The sequence below is a fragment of the Pezoporus occidentalis genome, unplaced genomic scaffold, assembly GCF_034315485.1.
Source record: "Pezoporus occidentalis ecotype Australia unplaced genomic scaffold, CSIRO_AGI_Poc_V1 ctg10, whole genome shotgun sequence".
NCBI lineage: Eukaryota > Metazoa > Chordata > Aves > Psittaciformes > Psittacidae > Pezoporus > Pezoporus occidentalis.
Window position 1 is genome coordinate 3,788,120 of NW_026912779.1, and position 24,667 is coordinate 3,812,786.

The window sequence follows — 24,667 nt, forward strand, 5'->3', positions numbered from 1 at the left end:
ATTTGATGTCAGAGCAAATTAAGACAATAGAATTGACTGCAGAGAGCAGCAGGCGCTTCCGTTCTCAGCTGCAGACACATTAAAGATTCACATACTCTGTGCATTGTTCCATCATATAGGAACTACTGGGGTGGTGGGAACAGTCTCTTCCTGTGCTCACCTCAAAAACAAGCTAAGTAATTATATGCCACAAACATGGCTGCACATCATCCTCACTCTGGGCCAGTGGGCACCTGAGCAGCACACCGCATATGTATGCATGACTGAAGATGGATAGCATGACATTTATTAACCATGCACATAATTAAAATCCTTTAGAAATGTCCTCAGAACAAAAATAACATATCTTGAATTCCACAGGACAGCCCAGGCTGCCATCCTCAATAAGTTTCATTACAGAGAGTTACACAGCTAAATCACTGGTTTGGAAGCAGCACTCCAGGGACTGGTCTTGTATCAGCCCATCTGCCTAATCAGCAACGAAGCAACACACACCAGAGCTCCATGAGCGCATTAACACAGCACAAACACGTGTGCAACGATATGGTGAACATGAGCAGGGAAAGTATCCAGTCTAAAACCAACCTGCTTTATGCTGGCAAACCCCATGCCTGGACCTGGGGCATGCTGCAGTAGCAAGCACCCCAACTGGTGCAGAGATAGTCCTAGAGTCATGGAATGGTTTGTGTTGGAAGGGACATTAAGTCTCATCCAGTTCCAACCCATGCCAGGCAGGGACACCTTTCACTAGAGCAGGTTGCTCCAAGCCCCTGTGTCCAACCTGCCCTTGAAAACTGCCAGGGATGGGGCAGCCACAGCTTCTCTGGGCACCCTGTGCCAGCGCCTCAGCACCCTCATAGTGAAGAACGTCTGATCTCTGTCTCTGCCAGGTTAAAACCATTCCCTCCCCTTTGTCCTGTCACTACATGCCCTTGTCAAAAGTCCCTCTCCAGATTTCTTGTAGGCCCCCTTTAGGTACTGCAAGACTGTTATAAAGTCACCACTACCCCAGTGTTAATACTAAAGCTTTGCTCAAGAGGGGGACTTATGACTGCTCACACGTCAATGATGTGAGAAGAAGAGATTCAGAAGTTCAATTTTGCTACCATAAGGGCTATTTTTTTCCCCCAAGAGCAATCTTGGAGTGTGCTGGTGAGGTACATTTCTCAGAAAAGAATCACATCATCCACTGAGCCCCCATTAGCTCAGGGGATACAGGTCTGAGATCCAACTTGACTTCCCCCCAATGGTTCTTTTTCTCTTGACTGTCCCCTTCTGATCACTTTCATCTGAATTATCATCTCTGTACCACTTCTTCTGTAATTGCTCCAGGAGACAGACATTGCTGCTGGCCTGTCCACAGAGGACTCTGTACTCCAGCCAGACTCCAGTGGTGTATTAATAGAATAACTGAAACTGGGTTAGGGCAACGAGTGATTCCCAACAAGACAGCTTTGTGTGAGTAGCAACAACAAAATCCTCCTGCATAGTGCTACTAGTATAAAATTAGAGGAGAGAGAAAAGGCCTAAGCAATAACCTGCCTTTCATACTACAGACAGATAACCCTCTTGTAGCCATGTAAGTACATCACATGGTCACAGCTGCCTTCTTCTGGGACAGTTATCTATAATGCTGTCTGAGAAAGAAGAATTTGTAAAAGAGGTATAAATGTATACTTCAATCAATACTTCCTCACTTATCATCAACTCTCCTGGACATCTTAAATTCAGAGACAATATTTCTGCAACAAACTGGCATCACAGGCAAAGAGCTGGCAGGCACAGGAGGAACTAAAGTAATGGATGAATTCATAAGATGTTTTCAGTTTTGAAGGATCTCCTTTCCCTCAAGTGAAGCAGATCTGAAACAGCATCAAAGTTGTACCTTGTGCTTGATGAAAACCACCAATGACTGAGGTTTCCTGGGACTTTCCAAAGAGAAGCAGCAGGCAAGCAGAGTGCATTGAGAAGCTTGCTAAGTACTGCTGAAAAGCAGATGGAGATTTGTGTAGGAAGGAGAAACTGGATAGACAAGGATCCAGTGTGCTGGAAAGCAGGCCGAAAGGTGGAGAAGGCAAAACAATGCACGGATGCTCTTCTAACAGCGGCCATTTGGGTAGTTCAGTGGTCATTCAAGGTACACTCAGCCAAATAGAAGGGCAAACATCTGGCAACATCCTCAGCCTTGCAAAGGTTGCTCAAAGCCTCAAAGACACCAGTAAGCACCCAGCCTTACTGCAAACCTTTGAGAGTGCAGCAAACTCTGCTCCTCACCAGCATACCCATGGCCTGGTCCCATTGCACCTCTCTACGTCCTTCTTCTTGCCTGCCTGCAAATAGGCACCCAGAGGCAGGGAGGGAAGGAAGGGGCTCTTTCCTCCATGGCAGGAGGGAGTGAGGCCATGGAAATTGGAAGACAGAGAGGAGTCATCCCAGGTTCAGGAAAAGCCAGCCCAGTCACGTAGCTTCTGTGGGCTCCACGCATGAGACAGGACAGGTTTCATAAGCCCTGTGGATGGGTTCTCTCACCCTGAATGCCCCAGCACAGCCACGTTGCCAGCTTATCATCACAACCCACCACACTGCATCTGTGAGGACAGGCATACACCATCACTTAACCTTGGCTGGCCTGAAGCACCATTACTAGCTTCCCAAAGCAAGACCTTCCCACCAGCAGCTACTGCAGTATCTGGTGAGCTAGCATCATCTGAATTTATTCCACTGGAAGTCCCTCAGCCCCTGCACCCGCACGCACCCTGGACAACTCCATTACTTCTGAGGAGCAAAGCTTTTGGCTGTCATGTATCTTTCAAAGCGAGTTAGTGAGGCTGCGTGCTCGCAATTCCCATCTCGGCTCGGCTCGCGTTTCCTCTCCAGCATCCGCACATCTCCGAGCCCTGCACTACAGCACTGCCGCCAGCTCCCACAAATCTGGAGATGCTGCTGCTGAGAGGATCTGTTTATATCCGTAAAAATTAGTGTTGCAGCTCCACCTAACTTAAGCAGTTTTGCTTAGGAAACTACAGCATGGCATTCGACCGGCTGTTCAGAGCACGGGTGGTGGGTATTGGCAGCATGGTCTTAATTAAGCAGGTAAAGCCTAGATTAAGCTACATCAAATGGATAGTGCTTCTTTAATTTGGTGGTGTTGCTCTCCTCAGCCAAGGCGTAAGGGGCTGGCCTTAAAGGGCATCAGGGGCTGGCCTTAAAATCCTTGTGACTAAAAAGCCAATCTCATGACCAACTCCATAATTGATTAAACACAACTGTGGACTCCATTATCGGGAAGTGCAATTTCCCCGGTGTCGCTCCGAGTCTGAAATACCTCGAGGGTAATTACAGTCCTAGATGCAACACTTTGAAGTCGGGAAAGAATAGATGAGGGTGGCTGAGACGCTCTGCGCCTGTTTGTGGCACGGACATTAAGGCAGTGTGGAGCGGTGCCCCTCCAGCTCCAACAGTCACGACCAGCCCTGGAGGTCACACCAAAAGCACCAAGGAGAAGCAGGCTCTTACCTCCATGGCCCTAATGAAAGTTTCATGCTGCTGTGCTCCTCTTTGCCTGGGATTTGGCATGCCTCGCTGCCCACCGCCGGGCTGGCCGCTGCAGGCGGACTGAAGTGCACTGTCTCTGACCAGCTGAATTATTTACCCCAGGAATCATTCCATAAGGTGAAATGCTAGGCTTGAAAAAAAACATAGATCCTCTTCAGAGGAAAAGAGGCACTAAAACTAATTCAGAAATGAAGAGATCCAGTCTTTATTTCTAATTAATAACAGGTTAGAAGTAAAAACCGCTATTAGTGACAGAACATAACAAGGAAAGCAAACAGGCATTGTTAAGAAGGCTATTTAAAGAAATGTTAATGAATTGAATTTGAAGTTCTTCTTAGTGAAGCAGGAAACAACTAATGGTTTAAAGAGGAAAAGTGAAGCATTATTAAATGCTGAATATTTATTATGTCAGTGACCAGCTTGCCAGAGGCTTTGAGGTGAGAAGGGAAGTTCAAATCCTTCCCATTGCATTTACAGCTGTAGAAAGGTAAATTCATCAGCTTTCTCACATACCACACAAAGGCTCAGTAATTTGTTTGGATTAATAGCATATTGTAGAAGCATAACACTCACACTTTAAAACTAACAAATTCAGCGAGAGCACAGAATTATCATTTAACCTATACTGTCTTCATAAAAACAAGTGCTCTTAATGCTTTGCAGTACATCTTTAAAGTACTTTAAAAGCCAACAGCTAATTTATCCTGCCACAACCTACCTCATGGTAGGCAGGAATTGTTCTCTCCCCTTTGCAGTTCAGTGAACCACGGGGAGTTAAGTGACTCACCCAGGGCCATGGGCAAAGTCGGTTTCAGAGCTGGGTGTGAACTCTTGGGGTGTGCTACTGCTCCAAGCAAACTTTGGGTACCTCCTTCACAGCATGGCACTAATTGAGGAGTCTTTGAGGTTGTTTTGTCATTCACAACCAGTTTTCTCAGGTTTTGACAGGCAGGTAGTTGTCTCCTCTGAACCACAGTAGAAATGGAGCTTTTAGGATGGTTCATTAGGGGGCCTATAGGGATGCTGGAGAGGGACTCTTCATTAGGGACTGTAGTGATAGGACAAGGGTAACGGGTTAAAACTTAAACAGGGGAAGTTTAGATTGGATATAAGAAGGAAATTCTTTCCTGTTAGGGTGGTGAGGCACTGGAATGGGTTGCCCAGGGAGGTTGTGAATGCTCCATCCCTGGCAGTGTTCAAGGCCAGGTTGGACGAGGCCTTGGGTGACATGGTTTAGCGTGAGGTGTCCCTGTCCAGCAGGGGGTTGGAACTGGATGATCTTAAGGTCCTTTCCAACCTTAATTATTCTATGATTCTATGGTTCTGCTCTTCCATCCCTCTCCATGACACACCATGACATCACGGCTGCAAGAACTGTACTGCATACAGGACTAGCCAAGAGACCCGCTCAGACATTTACAATAGGACCCATAAGGAGAGAACACAAAGCTTCCAGAACTTTCTATGCTTTTGAGCAATGTGTGCACCCTGCACCACGAAAACTAGAAAGAAGATCAAAGGTTCCCATGTGGCCATGAAGAGGAATCGAAGGGCGCAAAGTGCCCAGTACACATCCTAGCTTGAGGCTGGAGCAACGCTCGCCACTGCTTGTCCCTGTAAGCAGTGGTGGTTTGGAGCCACCTTTGTGTTTCATGATCCCTAGAGAGCATATTTTTGCAGGACTGCTGGAGGTTGTGACAATTACCAAACACAAGGCCCCCAAGAAGCCATTTTTTGAGGCTGAGCGTTATCACATACCAAATCCCAAAGGATAAGAGAACGATTTTGGATGTTATCACTCAGGGACTCCCCTGCTCTGCAGGTATCCTCCTGTAATCAGTTGCACTGGCTCATTTTGTGCCAGTGGAGCATTTGGCATGCCACCCCCATGCAATGAGGCTAGACTGCAAAGCATGAAAAGGAATTGTTCAGCTATACTGGTATACGGTGGTGTGAAACAGCAGACTCCCTTTGCCACTGCTAAGCATAAGGCCCCTATTAAAGCACATAATGTTTAGCTGCCACGGATATGGCAGTAACCACCCAAACATTAGGTAATGAAGCTTTGGCTCTGGGAAGCCTGCTAACAGGATGGCAGATCAAATCCTGGCACCATGAAACAGCCTTGAAAAAAGCTGCATGGCAACTCCTGTTCTCTCATCCTGGGTCTGATGAGATGGACGGGGATCTGCTCCATTCAGGCTCCTGCCCAGAGAGGTAGTCCCACAAAAGAACATGACAGCACATCTGATTTATAGCTGGGAAGCTGCTTTGATTTATACCACAGGCTCAGCAAGTCCCTGGACCCAGCAACCTCCATCACCTCTTTTCAGACGCACCAAACATGGTTCAGACTCTGAGAATAAAGCCCTAAGAAACATCACTGCCCTGCCTTTCTCAGGTGCGTTACTCTGACATTCACAGACGTGTGAAAAGCCAGACAGTGGTTCCTGTCTGCTTCTCCAACTTGTGCAAAAGTTCAGACAGTGCCAGGTCCTAGAGGCTGGGGAGGAACTTTGCTCTTCCCTTTGCAAGTCCAGAGAGCACGTAGCTGAGCTACCTGGACAAGCAGGTAGTGCAAGCACTGGACATCCATGGATTTAGTACTGAAAGGCTCAAACTCTGCAACCAGATCAGATGTCTTCATCCAAATGGAGAATGAGATTAAATGAGACTTAATTTGATACTCAGACCTATCTCAGTGCCACAGGTATACCCTCGCACACCAGATACCCCAACCAGAGCTCCCAGAGCCCCTTGCACCTACCAGGTTTACACCTTTCTACACAGAAGTACCTGCAGTTGGCATCAGTGACACGAATTTCACATAGTGTAGAGGAGGAAATAGCGAGTGGAGGTAAAAAGATGGACATTATTTTGCCTCCAAAGCATGCAGGCTGGTATTAGGCTTTGTAGCTATTAACACCCAAGAAAAAGTAGATGAATTGAGAACTGGTTATCCATAAAAGGTGAATCATTAAAAGATATTCACTGTTCTTGTAATGGCACCTTTTAATCACACCACATTCCTTGTCTGCACTTGAGTCTTCGGTAGGACTATTTTACTTCACTCATGCTGTTTTGTCAACCATTAAAAGAAGCCTAATTCAGTACGTTAAAGCTTCTGTTAACATGACTCTAGAGGTCAAACCCAACTTCCAAAGAAATATGAGCTGGATCTTATTTATTTCCACCAGATTTTGTATTAAATAAATGTGTGCATATCCAATACTGTTTTACATCCCAAAACCAAAATTATCTCCACACATAGACCAATGAAACCATTATACCTGCAGTTACACTGAAAAAAAAAAAAGCATATTTAAACCTCTGCAACCACACATAATTTTCCTTGCAGGCAAGGAACAATCAGCCAGAATTAAGCAAATGTACTATACCCACAGCAACCCAATTTTGGGATTTCAGCTAATTCCAGTGGTTGTTTAATCATGTGTGTTTCCGAAGTATCTTTAAACTAAGGATTTGGTTGTCTCTTCCTGAATATATGTAGCTCGGTCCTGTACAAAGAAAATAATCTTCATGCAAAAGGATACAAACCCTTTAGCTTAATAGCAGACATCCACCATCATTTGAAAGTCTGCCTAATTAAAGTGTTAACTTTCTATAGAGACTCTGGTGTTTGCTTAGAAGAGAGGTAAAGCCATGATGTTTGCAGATATCATTTCAATTGTGTTGCTACCAGGGAGTATTTTATTTGTACAAACCTAGAATCCTTCTCTACTCCATGTAAAAAATAGATTAGTCCCCTGATAGCCTTGAAAGCCATATCACTCCCAAGAAAATTAATAATGCATTGCAAAGTATATAAATTCTAAAAATTAGAGGAAGTGGGTTGTAATGGTCCGAAGACCACTGTCCATCCCTGTTCCCATCCAGCTTGCACAGAGGCTTTAACATCTGCCCCTCTGACAGCACACAAAGGTATAAGCACAGTTAGTTCTGACAGCTTCCCATTAAGGGCCCTGTGTCCCCGACCATCCCACGGATGCAGCAGAGCAGAGCTACCAGTCCAAGGCAAAAGCTCTGAGTGTCTGGGAGGAGGAGGAGGGAGGCAGTGTCCAGGCTCTTTGATGCTCTGGTCCTCAGAGCAACCCCCTCATTTAGAAGATGCCCCCAAATGCTCCAGCACATCTTTCACTTAAGGGGGTTGCATTGCAGTCCACTGAGCAGTGCTAAGCCCAGGCTAACTCAGCTACACCCCTCAACCTCCATAAAGCAGAGGTTCTATGTATCAGGTGGGTACCAGGGTTGGAAATCTGCGGCACCATAATGATGAAGCAGCACAGAGTCTGATCAGACTTTGGTACCTGTATTCCTCCAGCAGTTGCTTCAACTCATCAATGGTTAAATGGTGTTTGGAAAGAAAACCAAGAAAAAATAGAAGAAAATGCACATTTCCAGGATAAACACAGGGTGCATTGAGAAAATAAAGAAGACAGGATACTGTATGCAGACCAGCCTGGTAACAAGGTTTGCTATAATAAAACAAGAAAGAAAAAAGTTGCTTTATATTAAAGAAAAAATGCTTTATATTCAAAGCAATATAACTTGGTGGTTATAACCATGTAATTAAAGCTTGCAAATGCTTACCATTCAAAGCCTGCTAACGAAACGGGCAGGGGGCTCAGTGAGGAAGAGGAAAGATGAACCCAGACCCTCTGTTGTTTTGGTGAAGCTCCCTGGTTTTGGTGTGGTGCACAGAGAACCACTGTGATCCCAGGAACACCAGAGGAGCTTCAGTCTGTTTCCAGCCAGCACAGAGCTCAGCCTTCCCTGCCTTTTGGTTAGAGCCATCGCTCTAAAGATAGCCTGGAAACAAACTTCCAGTGCCCCTATGCTGTGGGCTGCTGTGACACAACAATAAATGCACATTTTGTCTGCAAAACTGGGTATCTTTTACTTATTTAAACTAGTCCCGATCCCTTCTGGGTTTGGGGTGCAGAGTGAAGGGCAGGAAGGCCAACTGCCTCCTTCCTTCCTTGGACAGCAGCAAGCTCAGTCACCGCAAGGTGCCCACCTGGAGACGTCAGCATCACCAGCAGAGTCTCCAGAGGCATCGACAGCCTCCCAGCCCCATTCCTAAAACATGGAGCAACAGGAACATTCCCGCTGCAGCTGCTGCTACAGACACTGAAAAATAACAGAGACCAGCTTGTATGTGACTGCCACACACATACACACACAAAGAAACTCACTCCACCGCATGTAATCACTCCCTCTGAGAAAACAAGTCGCAATGGGTTGTGCTGAGCTTCCTCAACACACGGGATAATGAGGGAACAGAATCTATGCCATGGGAGTTCAAATCTGAGTTTACCAGCACAACGCTACTCAGGAATTTTGACTTTCACTGCAAAATGCTACCTGGAGTTTTTGTGGCATCCAGAATAACCTTAACAATGCCATCGGAATCCCTCACCAAGAAAATAAAAGCAGCACAGATCAGAAATAAAAGGTGTGCAACCTGCTAGTGCAACTTATATAGCTTTGCTCTGAATGTTGGTTCCTTGCATAAAGCTGTGGAAGAGAGCATGATGACATGCTCATAAGTAATGCTCCTGTTGTGGCTGTGTCCAGCAGGCAACGGGTCCCAGGTGTGCATACGGGCAGTGCCATACACAGGAGGTGACAGCCCTAAAGGAAACCGGGTGGCATCCTGAGGTCCCAGGGTCCTGCTTTGCACAAGCTGAGCTACATGTATGTGACTGGGGGAGGAGTATCCCAGAGGGGGAATAACTGAGGCCGTGAACCTGCAGAAGCGGGCAAGAATCACAAAATGAAGCTGCTCTGGCCCGTGTTCAAGTGAGCAGAGCTCCTGTCCTCAGCCCTCTGCATAGAGATGAACCTAAGGCTACCAGGAATAGCTCTGGAAAAAAAACAGCTTTAAAGGCAAATTGTGCATATAAAGTCTAAATAAATAGGAATCAATCACAGTGAATCAATCTATCGATTATTATTATATTGATATTGGGAGGTTGGAACTAGATGGTCCTTTCCAACCCTAACTATTCTATGATTCTATGATTATAAGGGACTAACATCTCGATCACTGTGATTTCAATACATTCCTTAAACATAAATATCCCTGTTTCTTCACTCCTAAAAAGGGCTTCTTTTCTGACTGCACTCCCTCTAGCTCACTGTTCTGTGACTGTGTGGCACAATGCTGCAGTGAGAGCTGTCAAGCATCCTGGAGTCATAAGTATTTTCAGACCACTCATTAACAGACTTCCAGTCTCAATATATGTTATCAGAATGAGATCTTTCCCCAACAGCTGACAATCATGTATTATACACTTACACCCTTACAACTGGTGACACTGTCTTGTTGCATTTTGGTACTGACTTTTAACAATGTGCTGCCTAATTACATTTCGTATTCTATTCTGACTATATAGAAGTATTTTATTTGTGGCCCCACTTTATTCTGCAATTTGTTTCTCAATAAATGCAAAATAATAAAATCCCAAATCCGAGTGTGTGGAGTATTTTTATTGACCCAAGTGTTCTGCTAGTAAACACAACTTTGATGGTTTCATGAGTGGAAGTTTATTAGGCTGTGTTAGTTTTAAAATACAATTGCCAAGGGACCGATGCTGAAATCATTTCTTACAAGACAAACTTGGTTTTGGATGCTTTCCCAGCGCAAGCACCACAACAAAGGCAAAATGGCTATCCTGAGTCATGACATTTTGCTTTCATTCTTGCAGTGGCAAATGTTTAAACATTTAACGCTGTCTTGCCATCTATACAGAAACAAAATATAGCTTTGGAAGACCTGATCCCTGTTTGGTGTCCTCAGGGTAGGCCTCACAAATAATTAGCCAAGTAGCCTTCTTGTAGGTCTTGGTAGGTACCAGCCTGCCTGTCACAACAGTGTCTACATAGTGCATCATTTAATGTTTTGAGTTGCTTCTTATTGTTAAATTAATTTATCTTTGCTTGGGTTTGTGGAGCTAGCCCCAGACTCCATCGCTGAGAGTGAGAGAAATGGGTCCAAATGGTCCAGCTCACCCTAAAATCAATGACCCGGCCCAAGGAGGCTCAGATCAAGCACTTGAGCTAAGGGGTTATTTTCCAGCATTACTGCCTCCAAAAAAAGGGTCTCTCGCAAAACATCACATTGACTACCATTTCAGATCTGGTAGCATGGTTAGGGAAGTGCCCCTTCCCAGGAGCCTCCTCGAGGGAAATCACAAGCAGAGATTCAAACCACAGGGGGATCATAACGGTGCTGTTTGAAACACCCTCTGCACTGGACACCTGAGCTGCCTTACAATTATGCTACCATAATCCCTTTTAGAAGCAGCGCCCACGCTCTTGTAAACTTTCACTTTGAGTAGCCAAAAGAAAAACTCCCATCTGCCCCATAGAGCAATAAGGTCACTTGTACACCCAAGGCTTGATCTCTCCTCCTGGACAAGAAGCAGGACCAGACTCATGGGTACCGATGAAGTCCCACGGAGAGGAGATGGGTCCGTCAGCTCCTCACTTGAGCCAGCATCCCTGGTGCAATACCTTTGCTGAAATCTTCCCAGGGATCCATAAGGCTCCTTGAAGTAGTTTGGGGATTGTTAAGGGAGCGTTCACTAGCAGTGAGCAGGCTAAGGGGGAAGAGCATCTTGCTGTGCCGTTCCCCTGCCCACACACCATATTGTCTTCCTCCAGCAAAGCTACTCCAGAGGCTTTCTGTGATGCCAAACAGCACAAGTGAGAAGGACAAAAAAAAATAGCCTCATGAAAACGTCCTGTCTGTTCATTTCCACAAGCGCTAGCGAGACGTCCCTTAAAATCATACACATGTAAAAAGATCTAGAGGTTGCTGCTTAGTTTGTCATACATTTTTATAGGCTTTTCTGAATGGTTTTAGATTTGACATAGTAACTGACTGTTACTAGAAATAAACTGTAAGTCAATTCCATGCTTCCATAATTCACTGCCCAGGGTTGTTCAAAAAGATTTAGTGATACTTGTGATAGACAGCAAGCCTCTTGATGTTTTCATTTTCACTTAGTGCCTGTAATTCCTCAAACTTGCTGACCTCTACAGAACAGGATGGAAAAGGGCTCCAAAACTTCTTTGAAGGCACTCACTCACCAAAACATTCAAAACGCTCCCATTTCACTTCTTTTCAAGGCACAAACACCAGTCTGGGAATAAAGCAATTGTTGGTTTTAAGAAGGCGACTGCTATTATTATCTCCATGACCGATCGTGTGGTTTTAATCATTTATAATGGAACAAGCTAAACTCCCCCCCCCCCGAAGAAATGTATTTTCGTGACTCAGAATGTAAGTTCTCCTGACAGCTGCATATTGGTATTTCTCTGACCGAGTGCCTTCGTTTTGAACTTTAGCCTTTCTATAGACATTTCCTTCTTCTCTCCAAAAGTTAACAGATATATTTTAAAGGCTCCAGGTCTGGGTGTAAAAGTAGACAAAGAAATCTGTGGCTGTGGGGCCTGCTCCCAGGAATGCTGGTAACAACCATTTGAACATTCAAATACTTCAATATATTCACATTCCTGGCAATTGTGCATGAAACCCATGGAGGAGACAATGCGCATTCCTGCTGGGGGAAGCTGATGGCCATGAGCTATTTAACTGTAATAGTAGGAAGAGGTAACAAGCAAAACTGCTGTTGCGGCTCCTCTTAATGCAGGGTTCCCGGGACAAAAGCACCTTGATAGTATCAGCACGGATCTGTCATTACAATTTAATTACCAACAACAGGCCACTGACATCTGAAACTGTTTATCAGATTCTGATCCTGAAGGTGGACCGGAGGCCACTCTCCTTCCCCCAGAGGGTAATTTTTCCCTCTGCAGAGCATGCCGTATGGTTAGCGCCGGGCTGGCATTGCACGCGGAAACAAGGGGTGCTTGTGTTCTTTGCAGAAGTGGAGACGTCCCTGATGATGTTGAGCCTTGCCACTGCCACCGAGTAGGTGGGAAGCAGTCAGGAGCCATGCATAAACAGGATCATTTGGGGAATAACCAGAAAACAAAGCATGGCAGCCTGGTTCCCAATACACAGCATAGCAACAACTATAGACAGAGAATCAAAGAATCATAGAATCACAGAATGGTTTGGGTTGGAAAGGACTTTAAGATCATCCAGTTCCAATCCCCTGCCATGGGCAGGGACACCTCACACTAGACCATGTTGCCCAAGGCTCTGTCCAAGCCGGCCTTGAACACTGCCAGGCATGGAAGCATTCACAACTTCTCTGGGCAACCTGTGCCACTGCCTCATCACCCTCACAGTAAAGAACTTCTTGGATTACCCTTAACCAACCACTTTGGAGAGCAGCTATGATTTTAACCGAACTGGATCAAACCACCTGCAGCAAAACCCAACCCTGCAGTGTTTGCAGTGGAGATCATTTTAAAAGCTACAGGTATTTCACAACAGATGGAGCATGATTCAGCTTTATGCTGCACAGTCACCCACATAAATTATATCCCTAAAGTCTTGGCAGACAGAGAAAAAAAGACAACCCCAAACACACACCACAGGAAACTATTCCTAGCAAGAACAGAATGATAGGAATTGTGTTTTCTCAATGCATTTAGACATCAGGTTATTAAGCAAGAATTTGGAAGGATGGGAAAGAAAAATACTGATTCAAATTTGGGCTTTGCATGATCATTAACAGCAGGCAGACCATTCAACTCGATTTCTTTTCCTCTCAGCATTTAACTATTTATCTTCTATATTATTTATACATTCAGCTATACTATCTTCTGCACATTTAAGTATTCAACATTGTTTTATTTTCCCTCTTATAGAAAGAGACAAAAAGAACTTGCAGGCTTTGCACACCCAGCAGAGCCAGCAAAGATCTTTCAAAATCTGTCTAGCGAGCCAGTGGCTTGCTAAAAATCAATCGGGTAACAGAAGCCAGCACTGCTGACACAAAGCCATTAGCTTTTATTTGGACATCTTCACATCGTGTCTAAACTTTGCTTTTTGCCTTGAAGGTTTACACCACGTACCCCTATTGACTCAGTCACAGAGGAACCCAGGAGAGAAGGTCAGTTGTGACTCCTCTCCTGGAGTTCTTTGAACTTTAGCCCTTCTATAGGCATTTCCTCCTTCTCTCCAGAAGTCATCAGATATATTTAAGGGAAAAAGAAGGGAATGGCACAAAGATGCACTGGAAGGCTAATGTGCCTCCTGCACTTCTACCTGGAGTGCAGGAAAAGCTCCTCCACACGTGGACCCATAAACAGAACGGAGATTCTTTATGAATCTGGCCTTTGCTTTTAATTACTTCTTACAACATAGGCCAATTCAGGATGAGTTGGCAGGATGAGGATCTTTCCCAGCTCATTTGAAGCAAGGAGAGGTGGAGTTTGCTTTGCCAAAGCTCCCGTTGGCACATTTGGCCAAGAAAAAAAGTGAATTAAACACCTCTAGTACAAATGCTCATCTTATATGGGTTGAAAAGTAAAAGCAGAAGACCAAAACATTCCCCTTTGGCCCCATCTCTCACTTTCAAATAAAATCAATTACACCATCTCTACTTGTCTGAGCTTTGGAGAGATAAATACCGATAAATACAGACCTAGAATTGTACCTAGAGAAAGTCTTAGGTATGCAAGTCCCCCGAGAGCTCCCCTTCTTTTATCTATAATTGATCCTCTTCACCTCCCGTGTGTATCAAGGTCAAAGCTTAGTTAAGAATTCCTTTTAAAACATATTACAGACACTTTTCAGTATATGCTGTACTTTTTGCAATGCACAGATGATTACAGAAGCAAAAACCCAAAGCACATTAATTGTAGAAGTAATCAGCCTAAGTGGCAAGTATGTATAGCTTACAGATGCTGCATGGATGAAGGAGCATCTTCCAGACAAAGGTACCGTTTTTTGTTGTGGGTGCTTTCTTTCCTCTGTGCAACCACGTTGAGAATCTTCAAACAAACATAATTAGTGCTGAGGACTGAAACGGGTTTGCAAACGTTCACTACAGAGGAGCCAGGCAGTGCCTTGTGTCATTCCTTGTAGCTGGATATAGGGAAACTGTGCACACATAGCAACAGTGAAGAATTTTACTTAGAACTTTACTTGGATCTTAGACTGCTCATGCTGCCCTGTTCCAGTTGAGGAGTTCCTTCAGCCCCTGTGCCCACCCTGTGTATCCATATCAATGGCGAATCACCAAGCCAGTTGGCAGCCAAGATGTGTAACAGAAGTGAGGCTTTTTGCTTCACTGTTATTAACTGCTGCCCGTCTAGGTCAAGAGTGAGCACAACATCAGCCCAAGTCAGCTATCATAGAGCATGTTTCAAACAGGTAGGTGTTCCTGGTCCTGTTTCTAATGGACTGATAGATACTGTGAGCAGCATCACTGAGGGTTTTCTTAGCAAAACCCAACACAACGCATGAGAGGGGATATTAAATTCCATGTTCAAGCCAAATTAGAGCATACCAAGCAAGTGTTCAGCACTGCATAGGGGGAAATAAAGCTGAAACTGAGAGTAAAAGAGCTTTACAGTCCCTTTAAGTCTGAAAATGTATGCACCCAAGAGTCTAAAGAGCTTTCCAAAACATCTACAGCTCCCCATGAAATCAAGGTAAATAGTGTGGGTGGCATCTCCAAAGCAGGCCCCAGGTCTGCTGCACTGTCTGATCCAGCCCACCGCTTTTGCTGCTGAATTCACTTAGGAACAATAAAGAAAATGAAAACTTGATAAAGAAAATGAAAACCTGGCAAAAGTGAACAGTGTAATCCTAAAATTAAAAATAAAACAAATCAGGAAAAAACCTTCCAGCTCATGATAAACATTCTAATGAAGCCTCTAATTTTCCTAATGAAAGAATTAACTATCAAGATAAAAGTAACATGATTTATTAGATTTTCAGACATCACAGAAATAAAATAGTAAGTCGGTTTAGGCAGTAGCTATTCCATCTCAGCTTGCAGTCATTAACTCTTTGCCAGCTGTAAAGACATCCTAACAACTCTAATTCCATAAGCCTATGTGTAATCCAGTACTAAACAATAATTACTCTTGACTCATTAAACAGGAGTTAAGATCTTGCCTTCAAAACACACCTGAAGACACAAGGAGAGGATGACCAAGAACCTGTTTGATAAAATGCAATTCAAAACAAACCCTGAGGATTATAAACGTTTGGGCATCTGGTCACTGCCAGCTCTGCTCCCTGTCTCTGTCTCCATGCACTCATCCTGCTCTGGCAAAAGTCAGCCTACTCTGTCCATAGTGATTTTAAGTCCTGCCGCTCTCCAGAGGCTTCCCTCTTCTTAAAGCACAGAACACACTGTTTGTTGCTAGACAAAGTCCCCCCTCCCACCCTCTTTTCTCTTCCGCTAATGGCTCTTTTAATGATCTGAAGCAAGGATCATTTAATCCGTGAAGAATGGAAATTTCAGTGTTTGTGTAACATCAGTTATTACCTTTTATTTCTAAACTGTGTATTTGGAAGAGGAGAAAAGACTTAATGCCTTTATTTGCTGCAGAGTAAACGCTCAAGGATACTGCAGAAAGCAGTTTATCCTGGCAGGATTTTAGATGCTCAAGCCAGAAGGTGCTGCAAGCCCCCCAGCTGCCTGTCCACTCAGCATCCATGCCTGCACCCGCATCTATCCCACTCACCCCATAGCATTTGCTGTCATTTCTCACCTATTGCAACCCCACACTTTGGGGCCAGATGGGTTATGCATCCACTTTTTGCATTTATTCTGGCCACTCTGATCTATGCCAACACTCATGGAGGTGCTTCAGAAGGCAAAAACCCAGGCAAGCCCTATTGCTGCAGCAGACAAGCCCTTCTGCCTACCCCTTTATGCCAAGGAAACCTCTAGCAACACTTCTCTTTGTACTCCGAGGCAACCAAACAAGGCAATCACAACGAAACACAGATAGATACAAAAGGCACAAATAATGAGAAGTCTGCATGCAGTATCACTTAAAGACAGCTATATGTTAAGCGAGGAGATAGTAAAGTCCTCTTGACTGGCTTGGGAAATTCAGGCACAAATAAAGCCCGGGAGGCAGCACAAACACTGCCCTCCCAATATGTGAACCAATGAATGTAAAAGGAGGAATTGGAATATTGAAATTAATTGTATGAAAATAGCAGTGTTTATTTCCCAGGAGCCTGCCCACCTGCGAGTCCTGGTTTTGCCTACGTAATCCTGCATTTGTCTGAGCAAACTGCCTGACAGGGATAAAGCAGGACTCCGTGTGCACGTGCCAGGGCTCAAATTCAGCCTGCGAGTTTCAGAGGGCCCTGAATTATTATAGGAATTAATCAAGGGAGGTGGAGGAGCTCAGCCGAATTGTTCATCCTTTGGTGACTCGAAGTTACATCGAGCATCATTATTTTACATCAAGCTTCTGAAAATTCTTTAGTTTTTTCCTCTGTTTCATGCCAAGGTCTTAATCTTTACTGCACTGGCAGTGAGAATGCTTTAAAGAATCATTTCCCAAGACACATTTAACACAGTTCCAGTAAATTGTACCTAAACCTGTCCAGCTGCCTGGGTCATTTCACCAGTGACACACACACACTGAGTGCAGGACGCCACCGGAGACTTACCTCAATGCTTTCAGAATCAAAAAGATGATGGGATAAAGCTTTGCTAATGTGTGAGTGTGATGGGGAATACAATGATAACTGCCCACTAGGGAGTACAACGGTCTTTTGAAGGTCTGTTATGGGAAAGATTACATACGGGATTAGACAAAAGAGGTTGGAAGATCACTGAAATGGCACTGACTTTAGGAAAAGCAGCGTTAAAATGCTGGTTGACTAGTTAAAACCACTTAAGAAACAGGTGTTGAAGTTTATCAGGTGTTTTTGAGCTAGTTCCTTTACTGCTTTCAGGGATTGCTAAGCATGGCTGGGAATGACAAGTTTTCTCTGGGTTTGAGCAGGACCTGCTTTATCAGAAGCAACATACCACCAGTCACTTGTTCACAGTTAGCTTTGCTAAAATGATACCTATAAAGAATCTTTAAGATTGGCCTTTTTAATGGTTTCTCTCATTAATACATTTGCTGAATCTGAGCTGGGGGAGATCTCTTCATTTTTCATAACCTATTTCTGATAAAGAGTGCAGAGGAGGCAAAGAGCTGAGGAAAGTCATCCTTCAGAAGCCAGCCTTCAAAGGCACACCACAGCCAGCTGCTTTGTCTCCAAGTTCCAAACAAAAACCAAAACCTTGTTTATGGTACAAACAGGTAATCTTGTGCCTTTATCAGCAACAGAGTATTATGGGTCACCCTACTGCCTTTCCATGGGGAGCCCACACGTTCCATTAGGAGATCAAGGTTCAGAGCAGCACCAGGGTCCCATTCAGTGACAGTTGTAGCTGTGCAAAACATTAGCACTTGGTGTCACTGAAGCCCTTAATGAGAAGTTGGGTGACAAGTTGCATCCCCTTTATCCCCACCACCGCCTGCAGCTCCCTCCCTGCCTCGTGCAGGGAAGTTGAACCACCCTGGCATCCTCATCGCTATCCATCACTGCCGTTTAAGTGAATTTAATACAATTATTTTTCTAAACTGTTTTAGATGCCATATCTATAATCCATAAAATTTATTGTACCTTTATGTAGAATTATTCTGGAGTTGGATATATAAATCAATTTATAAGGTCTAATGACATACAAACGCTAAAAACTAAAGGCGATGTAGTAAATTCAAATTACCATTACAAATGTAAGCTTTGTAGTCAGTGTGTGACCCGCCAAGGATTATATTTAACTCCCCTGAGAGTGGTTTATCATAAAACTTTATACTTTTATTACAGTGAATTATTAACTCCTCCATGATGTGAGTCATTCCCTGCTCTGACTATAGCTTTTTTAATGACACTATAATAGACATCTTGCTAATAGCAGGAGGATTGCTACCTCTGAGGTTAAAAAAAAAAAGGATACAAAAAATGGAAGAAAAGAAGTGAAAAGATATGAAGGATAAATATGTGAAATTCCATTTCCCAACAGAATAAAAAATAAGGATCTGGAAGAAGATCCATTCAAGGCCAAGCCAGGTAGAGGTCATGACAGAGTGTGGCCACAAGGGAAGTCAATGAGATTACCAGGCTGGTACCTGAAAATAGGCAGAATGTTTTATCATTAGAAGACATAAAAGTCTGGATGATTATGATCAGGAAAGAGTTGGGTTTTTTTTCCTTTTATATACAGAAAAATGTTTTTTCCTCCTGATACTACAATTTAATCAAGTGACTTTAAGCCCCCTTCATACCAATTACTTGAAAACCACTGCTCCTTCCAAAGAGGCTACCGCAGACCTTCCCCAGTCAACCTTTGCACTATTACCCCTAGCCATCTGCAATCCAATATCCATACTTCCAAGCCCTCCCTTGGTTGCTGGGACTGGTCCAAAATCCTGGGAGAAAGGACCACCCTAGGCCCATGGCAAGTCCAGGGCTGACGTTGTTATGAGTAAAACAAATCCAAGGGAGGTGTTTTGCTTCACCTATTTATTGTGTTTCATTGCAAATACAAAACCAAGTCTGCCCAACCAGGAAATATCATTTTGGAGATGAATTTCTCTCTTCAAAAACCAACTTCTTCCCAACTACATTTCCAACAACAAAAAAAAAAAAGTTTGGTTTTAAGATGAATCTAGCCCATTTCTGACCAGATTTCCACATTTTGCAAGCACAAAGGATCTTTCCATATGTTTGAATATGATTTTAAAATGGCATGCACACATTTTTCCATAAGAGAATTCTACCCAAAAGTGACTAACTACAGTCTGAAGCATGCCAAGTCACATGGCATTATACAAAAATGAACCTGGGGATATTTTTAAATGATCCTCATAAAAATAAAAATAGAAAATCCCCAGTTCTTGTATCTTCAAGATTTTCTTTTTTTACTTGTTATTACTAAAACCCAGTCAATAAAAATCAAGGAGACAAACTCCCAATCCCTCACAATACCCAGCAATCCACTGAGAACTGATTTGCTGATTGTGTGACCACACTGCTACCGAAAAACAGCAGGAAAACTAAAACTGGCAAAGGGGTCAGTCTAGCTGTAGAGCCAAAAAAGCCCATAACAGAATGGGTTGGAACATTGGTAATGCATTACAGTAGTTTGGACTTTCAGGACCTGCCCAGACCTCTCTATATAAGCGTCTTCCATTTAATGAGTGTCATGGGTCTAAATGTGTGCATTAGCTGCTCTTTTGGATGGAGGCAACGGTTACCAGTGTGGTTACTGGATGTGAAACACGAAAAGGACCTTGGCACAAGGTTTTGCAGCAGTGCAAAAGCACATGGGGAGAGAAACCTACAGAACACTGAGTCCTGCCCCACAGAAGCATGCCTAACTTTTCCTAGGTTTACCTAGAAGACAACCTCCATTTTCATCCTTCCTATGGCAGCAGCAAAGGCTTTCAAAGCAGAGGGCTTGCAGCTACAGGCCCTTTTATACAGTTTGGGTTTGACTGATTGGTTTTCTCTGCCTTGCAGTAAGGTAGGGTTGAGGGTGAGCAAGGCAAAGCCTTTTTATTTGAAGAAACTATTAGTATTCCTAAAACCAGAATGGATTATATGAGAGCAGGACACCTGACTATTTAAACGACTCTGTTGTGATGAATTTGCACTGATCTCTATTTGCATTCTCAGGAAAGACTTGATGCTTAGGTGCAAGCAAAAGGACTGAATTGCTGCATACGGCTGGAAGAGATTTATCAAAACTCCATGTGCTTTTAAAGAGGAGCTTTCTGCTGAGCAATTACTGCTCAGCCCCAGCTAGCGAGGACAGGCTGTGCCCATTGCAACACCGGTTCATGGATTTTCCCATCACCAAAAGAGAAATTCGCCTAAAACTGGTGTTAATTAAAATAAAAACCCAAGAGAAACCAACCCCATTCTCAGTGCCACACCACCAGTAGTTTCTGGGCCAGAACTCAAATAAAGGAAAGTAATTACACGTGCAAACTCAGCCCATGGAAAAGCAAAAAGCCTGCTGTTGCAACACCAGAAAACAGTCTCTCTTTACACAGGTTTTATGGGGCACTTTAGTGCTGTGCTCCTGTTTGGGCTTTTTGTGTCTCCAGTCTTTCTTTGTCAGCATTTATTTATTTAACTATAAAGCTTCCATTGAGCCTGAGGTTTGTTTACAAGTGGCTCCCAGCCCAGAAAGCAATTAAATATTAGATTTACTAGAGCCACGTAAAGTTGCAAGGGTCAATCACGGTGAGACCAGAGCAAACCAGCATGGCCACTGTGGATGTCACCATGGTGTGTGCTCACCCTTGGGGAGACGTGGCCAGGATACAGCACTGAAAACTGCACCTCTTCCTGGAGACAGCCCTGCTGAAGGCAGGTCCTGTTTGTTCATCATAAAACCGGGTAATGAACCCAATTCATCCCCTGTAAGCACACTGACCCCGGGTCCAGCGCTGAGCACCTCACCAGACAAGCCTCTGTTTGCTTTCAAGGGGAAGGGAAAACACACATGCGGAAGAAGAGAGTTATAATTATTAATGTTTTGGCTCTTCCTTGAGCTAACAGATCTCTTCATAAAGGGACACATAAACTTGGGACAAACTAATGACCACTTACCCTCTACTGCATTAGGTTTTAAGGTTATAAAGAACCTCCTTCAAGGCATCTGCCTGAGCCTATAGTAGCTGAAAACCCAGGGGATGCCAGGTCCTCTCTTCCACCTATACAAGGTTTACTTTGTGCTGTAAATATCCTTAAATATCAGCATTCCTACTAATTTCACAGGTGATTAAAGGAAGCACAGGAACAAACTGCACTGTGAAGGATGGCACAGACCACCGTCACATTCGCCCTTCAGTGGTAGGGCAAAGCTTGGTTTGCAGCAGGGCTTAGCTGGGGCAACGTGCCTCTCCATGTAGCTGCCAACATTACATGCTTAATGTTAGCTGAGTCCGTGACCTATATTTCATTATCCTCCATTGCAAAAGATCCACTTCAGTGGATGCAAAGTTTATGGTGGCGAACAAAAGAACTCAAAGCAAAGAGTTCCTTTGCCACAGATAGATGGGAAACCCAAGCAAGGGGCAATCGCCTTTTGAGGAGCCTGAGGAAAAACGCAAAGCCTTCCAAGAAACCATGGGGAACATGCAGCTGGGCAGCCCTTTACAAGCTGCTACAAATGCTCTCACAGAACCCAGTGACTCAGGCTTGATTCCTTCTCCTTCACCATGCACAGCTATCTCAGTCTCCTGGCATCCCTTGTGCTTAAGACTGAAAAGATACTCCACAAAGCCCCTGCCCTGCCATACAGGTTGTGCCAATATACAGAGTCTATCAGGACCACAAGAACTTGGGAGCTCAGTGATAACACTCCTTCTGACAACCACATCTTGCCAATGCGCCTCTGTCAAAACAGTGGCACGGCACATTACTGAGCAAATTGCCAACTTTATGCTGTAACAGACACGGGTACAGCAACTTGATCAGGGTCCAGTGCTTCATAAGCTCTGTAACTCCGAACTCTGGAGCATTTTAATGCTCAACTCATGCTGCTCCTCAGTAACCACTGGGTTTAGAATCATAGAATGGTATTCTTTCCCTTTCTTATAACATCTAAATGTCCTTGTTGCTGAGGAGGAGATGGAGAAGAAAGAAAAGAATTAAGAAGTACAGCGAGTGATTTCACATTCAAATAAAAGAGGTGCTGTACTTCAGGAAGTTATAAGCACCTGCAAATAGGAGTTTGTAATGAAAATGCCTTTTCAAGCATAACTATAGCGTCGCAGTAGTAATGCTATAATACAATAAACGATCCTATTAACTCTAAAGAGTTAGATTTAATAAGACAGGGGCTGTATATTAAATAAATGCCAAATGATTATTAAAAAAATCTTTTTACTGAGGTTTAACAACTCTGTCTTGTACTTGCTGCCTTATTACACCCAAATAAAACGCATGTACAGGAACATGTATTTAAACGGTTGCATAAAGCACACCAGAAAAACCCAAGTTACAAATGGATTATTAAAACCTGGAAGGAAGCCAGCCTTTGAAAGGTGCAGTTCACACCTTTGGGTTAATGAGAACAAAGTCAGCAGAGTCCCTTACCGCATCTGAAATTGCCACGTGGACCCGTGAGCATTGGGCTGCAAAGCAGTGCCCAATGTCCCTGGGTTAGCCCGTGTTAGCTGCTGCTTCTGTGAGCACAACTCTCTACTCAGTGGGGCTCTCAAGGAATGTGGTTTTCACTAGTTAAAATCATATCCTTTTAGGCTGCAGTAAAAAGGTCAGTTTGTGTACAATAGACAAGATAGGGGCTCTCAGGGACGGAAGAAGGGGGACAAAAAGGTGGTAGAGGCACAGTTTACCTAAAGCCATTAGGAAGGAAATACCTTAAGTGATAGGAATTATATGCTGCTGATGGACCAAAATCCTTGAGGTCATTTGAGGCTCTTTGTTTGTTTATTTATCTGGTTTTAAGTTCACACATTCAAGTCTAATCAAGGTGGCCAAGAAAAGAGATGAACCTTAAACTCAATTTCTGGCCAACAAGAGACGGAGGAAATGTTGCAGCAGGCAAGCAAAAATGCACTGTTGACAAATGACTCCATTTATAGTCCAGTTTTCGGACACCTTGTCCTTAGTCACCAGCGACACCTAATTTGTCCCTAAAAAAACTAGCCCTTACATCTTTGTTACTTTAGGCTTTAGGTTAAGACATGTGGATGTCCCTCATAAATCTGATCTCCTATAGGGCCTGTCTCTTTCCGGGAGTCCTTTTCCAGCTGAGTTAAAAAACAACAAAATCCAAAACCCACCACTACCCTTTTATTTTCTTTTTTCCCTTCCTCTTCCAAAGACTTCATCAGCAATAAAGAAACTGTCCTAAATTTAGACATGTTAATCCCACGGCATTTGTGTGAAATAGGTTAGCCAGGCTGAGAACAAAAGGGGGGGAGCAGAAAGCTATAAAAAGCAAATGAAGGAGAGAAAAAAAATACATCTACTGTACTTCACTGGCCAGAATCACTGTGGGTATACACCATACAGGGACATCCGTCAGCACTAATCAATACGTGTGGTGTTAGTCATGGATGATAAATTTGAAAGGGATTATAACTGTAAACAGTGATCAATAGAGACTTGCTGGAGGAGACAGAGAGGAAAAAACAACCTTAAAATGTTACACGGTTAATAAAGTAAGGGGTCAGTCTTAAACAAAACTCCAGCGAGACCCACTTATTTTAGAGCTATTTCTACCAGGAGAGGGGGAAGGAGGGGAAAAAAAAGCCCTCCCAATCTTCATAACACAATTGCTACTAAAAGGGCACATTATTAATTTACAGTGTATTTGCTGATCCCTCCGTTTCGAAGTCGCATCCTCCATTAGTGTTTGGTTGGAGATGTTTTGTTGGATGCAAGCTGGCATCCCCAAGACCCCCAGAGAGACGCTTGCTTTCCTCCTTGCTCTGCCCCCCTTCTTCTCCCCCTCCTTCCCCACCACTGACTTCACTATGGGCACATGAGCGATCAGAGCATTCACAACGGTGACATTCCCCTCCACAAACAAATTCATCCAGGGCTTCAAGTAAAAAATGCAGAGAGCCTCTGCTGTTCACCCACAGATGAATGGAACTATCCGTCTTGTCACCAGGGGTCGTAGCAAGAGGTTACAGCCAGTATATACCTTGGCTTCTGTGCTGACGTTTGCAAGCAGCTCCCTTGCAAAAAAAAAACCCAAAATAAAATAAAACAAAAAATCCTGCCATATCAAGCACTTATCCAGTCCCTCTAGAACCCTTCTCAGATCATGTCTTTCCACACCTTTGGAGTCACAGCTCCAGGCTTGACATATATATTTTTTTCCTGCTGACCTTTTAGCGTCCTTTCTGCCACAGTGTGTAAACCATAAGCTGATATATGAAGGCAATTTTTAGTGGTGCCACTTGTATCTGAGTGATTGCACACGCTTTACGTTTCTGGCCTGCCACCCTTCCACCTTTTGAAGATCTCTCTATTTCTTTTAAAGGAACTGCAACAGAGGTGAAAGGAAGTTTAACTGCTTCAAGACTTTGATGGCCCAAGAGCACCTGGTTTGGGTTTTCAAGAAGATGCGTTGCAGATTGGCTG